We start from the raw sequence: 7,661 nt of genomic DNA, 5'->3' as shown, positions 1-7,661 counted from the left end.
AAAGCCCAAAAAGTACTAGTAACTGAACATTCCTTATTGAGAGGCATGGAAGCACTCACCTGCCATACAGTCAATTTCTCTTGAGATCTTTTCTGCCAACTAGGAGCTCACCTTTGTGATGCCACCGATAGGCTGCTGAGGTTGGTGAGCCCCACCCCTACTTCTGTGTAGGCCCCAATGATACTGTGACAAGGCAACTTAGGACTGTCAAAAGACACTATATGTCCCCTGAAGCAATGTTAAAAGGATCTGGAGCATTGGGATATTCTCCTCTGTCCTACCAGTCAAGAGGAAGAGATTTAGTTAAGATGATGCAATAACCAACAACACTAAGACAAAAAGATAATAGGAAAGAAGACAATAATTTTTTTCACACAGGAAAAGAAGGCTGAGCGTTGACCTTGCTGACTTTTACAGCTTCTTGAGAAGGGAAGATGAGAGAGTTGCTGATCTCTTTGCCCTGGTATCCATTGATAGGATGTATCGGAATGATTTTAAGCTGTTTTACAGAAGGTTCAGGGTGGATATTAGGAAAAATTTGTTTACTGAGAGGGTGGTCAGACACTGGAACAGGCTTCCTAGAGAGTGGTTGATATCCCAAACTTGTCATTGGATAGGAGGAAATTACACAATACCCTTAATAATATGCTTTAATTTTAGTCAGGACAAGATGATTGCTGTAGGTCCCTTCCAACTGAGCTATGGTATGCCTTTCTATTCTAGTCTAGTCTAGTCTAGTCTAGTCTAGTCTGTTCTAATTTATTCTATTCTATCCTATCCTAATTTATTCTATTCTATCCTATCCTAGTCTAGTCTAGTCTGTTCTATTCCACACCATTCCATTCCATTCCATTCCATTCCATTCCATTCCATTCCATTCCATTCCATTCCATTCCAAATATTTCTGAAGAATTGTCAAAAAACCTTCAGAAAGCTAACTCTAAGTACTAGAGGTAGGAATTCCTAATACATCTCCTACTGGAATCTATTTGCTCTGAATTTACTGCCTAGATTAAAAGCAAATTGTAAATTCATTATTTTTTCACAACTTTTTTTTATAATTAAGATGTTGTACATGTGTTAGTTTTCTAACATAGAAACTACACCCAACTCCATTACTTTTAACTTGAATGAATTATGGAGAAATCCATTAATTCAGAGTGAAAGAATTCTTTCAGGAGATAAGAATTCTATTTTGTGCTCACATTTAGAAGCTCCTTCCTTACTTTAACAAATGGTCTGTGTAAGGTTTTCTGAAGGGAAAAAGTCTTGTGCAGAGGTGGGTGGGAGTTTGTAAAGTATTTTCATACTACTAAATTACTAATACCATGCGTCAAACTTTAAAATCTCCAGTTTTAAATGAGAATTGAAATGTTTTCTAAACCCATCAGTTCAGGACCCTCTGTTGTTAAGAAAATCCTAATGAAGCTAAGTGCCTTGGCTAGCAAACAATTTTGATTTTATATGAACATAAACATAAATTCTTCCTCATTGCCCAAACTGCTTCACAAAACCTTTCACTAGAAGTTGTGTAATGTCTAATGTGAAAAGAACTGGGCATAATTCATCTCTCATTTTTATGTGTAAGATACAGGAAAACATGAAAATAAAGAAAACCTATTAACAACTGCTGAGTCTCAGATGGGTCTAAAGTGGACTGTTGTTAAGTTCATTGTACTTAGACTTTGTACAGACTACAGGTTGCTGTATGAAGTATTATAAGAAATCATTATGACCATGTCCAGAGTTTTTGAAGAAAAGAGAAAAGCTTACTCTGACTTAAACTGTACTTTACTGGAGCAATTTCACTTCGTCGAAATAGTAACAGAATTTTAATTTACTGTATTTTTGTGTATTCATATTGTCTAGAATCTACCAGGAACTTCTATTTGCCAATTTTTTAAAAGCATGAAAATGAAATGATGATATACTAGCCTACCATCAAGGTTTATTACTTCAGACATACTGGAAGAAGCACCCAAAGACCGTGTTTCTGTTATTCTATAGAAAGACATTTTCATGATCTTTGGTTGCTTTTAGACACATTAATCCAGACAAACAGTGTGAGATGAAACTGAAAAATAATACTGCATTTTCTCTTTCCTCATGATCATATCAGTAATGAATTCAAAGCCTTGGTATTGTTTTTTGGGATTGTGGATGTTTCTCCTGACAAAACCAACTTACAATCTGCCTCTTTTTGATGCTCTCCAAGGAAATTTTTTTTATCTAAGTTAGGGCTAAGCATTATGAGGTTTTGATACTAAAATGGAGAAACTACAGTGAGCCAGACAGCTAACAGGAAATGTAAACCACAGCTAGGAAGTTTGCATGGCATAAAGCCACCTAAATATGTTACATGTCTGGAAGCAGAACCCAAATACTTTTGCAAAGCCAAACTTCTATTTGCTGCCTAAACCTGGAAAAAATATTTCCCTAGCCACATTGTCTTGAGTGGAGCAAATGTGTGTGTGCTATACACTGTACCAGATGTGAAAAGATTTGTCAAAAGCAAATTATCTCAAACAGCTACATTGTTTAAAGACAGAAGTTTTGAAGAATATATTATGCTGGTGCTGTGACACAAAAAGGATTCCTTAATGCAGAGAATGTGTCTCAGAAATACCTAGAATATTTTCTGCTAATATATTAGGTAGTCAAAAATCAAACCGAGCCTTATATTAATTTCATATGTTGCTGTAGCTGGGACTAGAAGGTTTCGAGGTAATACATCTTCTAATGGTTGAAACATCAGAAACATTCCTGTTCTTTTGCCTTTCTCCCTCCTCTATTTTACCAGGTGCTCCACTTAGATGAAGAAGACTCTCTTGAAATCCATAGAGAACATTTCTTTAGCTACTATGTGCACGTTTTCATACACTTTAGAAATATTACAACAGCACCAAGGTATCAGTTAAGTGTGAAGACCCCACTGAAAATGAGGAAAATAGGCCATGAGAGATTTATAAAAACATTTTAGCAGAAAAAGCTGGAGATAGACTTTTGATTTTGTTTTATTTTTCAACTCTTTGCAGATATCTGTTTTGATCTGGCCCTGAAGACATATTTAACAAAGAGAATTTCTCTAGAAAAGGTAAAATGTTACTTTCCAACAACCCTTGGATAGAAGATTTTGGAGAAAAAAATATTGGTATCTTCCAGTTTCTTAATCCTAATTAAGTAGCGAGGATACCTTGTGCTTCAAATTGTTGCCAGACTAGTAAAGGCAATATGGCAGAGGGCAAGTACTAGCAAATACAGTAAAGTAAAATAATATGGTGTCATGGTATGACACTGGCCAAACGTCAGGCACTCATGAAAGCTACTCACTCACCCTCTGCTGCTACAGCTTGATAGAGGAGAGAAAAATGTAATGACACGTTCATGAGTTAAGGACCGGGAGAAAACACTCCAAGGGAAAACAGGCTCAGCTTAGAAATACAAAATAAGCTTATTACTAACAAAATCAAGGAGGAAAATGACAAGCAAAATAAGGTGTTATAGACACCTTTTCTTCCCCCAGCCCCTCCCTCCTTCCCACTTACAGCACAAGGAGACAGGGGGTGACGATTTGGTCTGTTTGTTCCCCAAGGTTTTCTTCCACTGCACAGGGAGAGGAGTCCTTCCCCTGCTGCAGTGTGGGGTCCCTCCCATGGGAGGCAGTTCTCCGTGAAATACTCCAACATAGGCCCAATCTCATGAGCAGCAGTCCTCCCAAAACTGCTTTGCGTGGGTCACTCTTCCACGGGGTGCAGTCCTCCAAGGACAGGCTGCTCCAGCCTGGAAGCAAGGGCTCTCTCTACCGGGTCTCCCACTGAATCACAGCCTCCTCCAGGCATCCACCCTCTCCAGCACGGGCACCTCCCCCACAGGCTGCGGGTGGATCTCTGCATCCCCCGTGGATCCATGGGCTGCAGGGGCACAGCTGCTTCACCATGATCGTCACCATGGCCTGCAGAGGAATCTTGGCTCCGGCGCCTGGAGCACCTCCTCCCTCTCCTTCTCCACTGACCTTGGTGTCGCCATGTTGTTTCCCTTACATGTTCTCACCTGCTCCTCTTCTCTGGCTGGAATTAAAACTGCACCACTACCTTTCTTTTGATTTCTTCTTAAATATATTATCACAGAGGTGTTACCATCATCTCTAATTGGCCTAGCCTCGGCCAGTGGCACATCCATCCTCAGAGTCATCAGGGATTGGCGCTGCCATAGTGGAAGCTTCTAGCAGCTTCTCACAGAAACCATCTTTGTGGCCCCCCTGCTACCAAATCCCATCCATCTGCAAAACCAACACATATGGTAATGGAAAGAAATTGTTTCCAAATACCACCCATATAAAAGAGAGAATACATTTTGCTAAATTTGAAATTTAATGGACCTTAAGAGAAAGGTGTCTGGTTACTGGCAGTAGAATCATAGAATATTTTAGGTTGGAAAAGATATTTAAGATCATTGAGCTCAACCATAAATCAAGCACTGCCAAATCCACCACTAAATTGTGTCCTAAACTGCTGCATCTACCTACCTCCATTGCTGGTGACTCAACTAGTGCCCTAAGCAACCTGTTCCAATGCCTGACAACCTTTTCCATGAAGAAATGTTTCTCAGTATCCAATCTTAACCTCTACAGGCACAATTTCAAGATATTTTCTTGAACCAATAAATCCTTTCGTGCCCCAGCCTGTTGGAGGTTGCCCCAGAGTTTGCCCCAACCCAGGTGCAAGATCTTGCACTTGACCTTGTTGAACCTCATGAGGTTTGTGTGGGCCCTCTGGATGGCCCTATTCTTCAGGCTTGTCACCTGCAACAGTAAGCTTAGTATTGTCTGCAAACTTGATGAGGGGGAATTTGATGTCACTGTCTGTGTCACTGATGAACAGTATTGGTCCCGGTTGAATGGGGGACACCACACACGTCCATCTGGACACTGAACCAGTCCTTCCAACGATGACACCTGTCTCCTTTAGAGCAAATTCTGTGGGGAATATCAAAGGCTTTTCAGAGATCCAGATAGATGACATTTGTAGCTCTTCCCTTTTCCACTGCTATAGTCACTCTCACAGAAGCCCTCTAGGTTGGCCAGGTGAGATTTGTCCTTGGTTAAGCAATGCTGGCTGTCTAAAGGGCATTCAAGGAGAACATGGGAAAAATCAGATATACTAGGGGAACTTTTATATTAATCTTTCTTAATCATGTTTTTCCATCTTTGATACTGCTCTAAGTCCTAAGTTTTGCACATGTGTAAAGATGCTTAGAAATCTGAAAACAGTAGCTACTTCCATAACTGACAACTTGTTGTTGAAATAAATTAATATTTTCCATATATGGGGCCTCCACAGTGGGTCAATGTAATTCAAATCCTGAGATAAGTGACATCTAAAATAGGGTTCCAGAATAACTAATTTATTGGCAAAGCAATATATAGAATTGTATCATCATAAACAGCTGCTCTGTTTTATGACATTAGCATTATTGCAGCTAAAGTAAATGATACTAGACGGGCTTGTACTGAAGGATATTCAAGTACAGTTCTGTTATATCTCTCCAGCCTAGACCCTAAGCATGGGTTAAGCAAATCTTTTTGTGTGTTTATACAGGTTGGAAATACCAACATGAGAAGCTAGCAGATTTAATTTAAGTGACTTCCCTATCAGTTCTTCAATGGAGTAGAGGTTCCTTCCTCACTTATGTATCATCAGGTTGTAAGTGTTGTAACTTCATCCATAAGAACAAGTCCAGAGTAGTCTATAAGATGTATTTGATACATAATTCACCAAGCATTAGTGTTTACCATCACAGAAAACAATACTCACAGAAGTGGTTGTCATAGCAATTAATTGCCAGCATTTATCTTTAGAGGTGAAGCAGGCTTGTCATCTGTGAAACTCTTCACATCAGAACTCTGCATCGGATTCCTGAGGTATTAATTCCAAGGTTTCAGTTTAATTAAAGTCAGTGCAATGAGTCTTTTTTTTTTGTGTCTGCTATGTTCAATCAGTGACATCAACCAGTGTCTGTACAAGCTAGATTTTTGATTAGTAATGGATGGAGACTGTTTGTTCAATATACTTGCATTGCCATAAGAGAGAATCAGATATTTACTTTGTCATTTATGATTCATACAGTATTACAAGAATTAAATTTTATAGCTAGTTTTGTTTTATCTCGTTGTCAGGTGATCCCAGTGTTCCACAATTTTGCTTACTTAATTAAATAATATGCTCAACTCTTCCTGAGAATATTACTGAGCATTTAAATAAATCCATTTTTTGATAATGTGGATGGCTTGACTTCCTTCTAGACATTCATGAGTTTGCCAGCATTCTATTTATACGTGTAAAATTTCAGATATTGCACAGTGACCAGTCCAATTACCCAGGAAAAAAGTTGTATTTTGACATTATGATTTTACTCAATGAGAAAAAAAAAGGCACCTGGGTAGCTGACAAGAAGATCTCACACAGAGTTTAGATATATGTCTTTCATCAGATTTAATTAGATTGAACAGAAATATTGAAGTGTGTTTTTGCATATTTTCTTTTCAAATAAAGTGCCAAATCTGAAGACAAAATTATTGTCTTCTCTAAAAATTGTCTCTCTTTCTAAAAACCATATATGATTATATTCATTTTAAAACCTTAGGATACAAGAATTAGTGGTGTCTTCATAGCTTCATGCAGACTTGAATATCAGTCAGATGAGACGTGCGCAATGCAATTTTTTTTACCTTAGTCTAGGGCACAGCATTGTCTCAGCTTCTCAGAACAGATACAAATTTGTCACTGCCTTAAACATACTGCATCTTCTATCAAAATATGCAGTTCACCCCAGAGCGTCCCATATGTAAAATACAGGGAAGCAATCTTACAGATCATCTCTTATGATCTTGGCAAAATTCTGGAAATAATTTTGCTCGTTTTGCTGGCACTACCATTCATTAGAAAAACAAACTGCTCTGAAAAACACTGTAAACAAAGGAAATGAAGCTGAAGCTAACCAGCAGCTACAGAGAGAGTGGCTTTCTGCATTCTGTCTGCCCCTGCTGTGGAGCTGCTTGAGACAAACACTTCATCTCAGAAACCTCGCATGATGTATGCAGACCACAAATCATTCCCTGTGTGGAGGGGTTTTCAGCCACTGGCAGCTGGCAGAAGGGGGTTTTACCCCTCGCATGCGGACACAAAGAAGCCCAGTGGTCAACACTGAAACACCTCTGGAAGACAGCACTCAGTGCCCAACACACAATGAAAACGGGGCAGAGCTCCTCACCCAAAGGGGCTGTATCCTCCTGTCGCCGTTAAGCAGGCACGCAGGCAAAGGAGTAAAGAGAGGGGACTCTCCATATGTGCTCCACACAGGTTTATTCCTGTGAAAAGACAGGGACGAAGAGGCCAATTGGTGGGAGGGTCCAGGGATCTTATAGTGGGTACAGAATAGGTGGGGAAAGGGATCTCAGCCAATGGGATAGGGACAAGCAGGTGGGATTGACAGGAAGGGAACCAATGGGAACAACACATGGGAGGGACTCTGGGAAGGATCCAATGGGGCGTCGAGGAACAAAGAACTTTCTGGAACTGATACATATTAAAGAAGGAAAATGAATATACATAACTTCATACATAAAACAAGAAGACAAAATATTAACCAATCAGGGGAAAACA

General features: G+C 39.5%; 1 long non-coding RNA gene across 1 annotated transcript; it reads right to left on the bottom strand.

The window, feature by feature from the left end:
* Positions 1-4,721: 4,721 nt before the first annotated feature.
* Positions 4,722-7,365, bottom strand: LOC138105997 (uncharacterized). Its single transcript, XR_011148854.1, has 3 exons — positions 7,270-7,365; positions 5,814-5,915; positions 4,722-4,975 (listed from the first exon to the last, which is right to left on the bottom strand). It is a non-coding gene; the product is annotated as an uncharacterized lncRNA (long non-coding RNA).
* Positions 7,366-7,661: the final 296 nt, after the last annotated feature.

Source organism: Aphelocoma coerulescens, chromosome 2 (genome assembly GCF_041296385.1).
Source record: "Aphelocoma coerulescens isolate FSJ_1873_10779 chromosome 2, UR_Acoe_1.0, whole genome shotgun sequence".
In the NCBI taxonomy this organism is placed as follows: Eukaryota; Metazoa; Chordata; class Aves; order Passeriformes; family Corvidae; genus Aphelocoma; species Aphelocoma coerulescens.
This window is presented reverse-complemented; position numbering and strand designations above follow the sequence as displayed.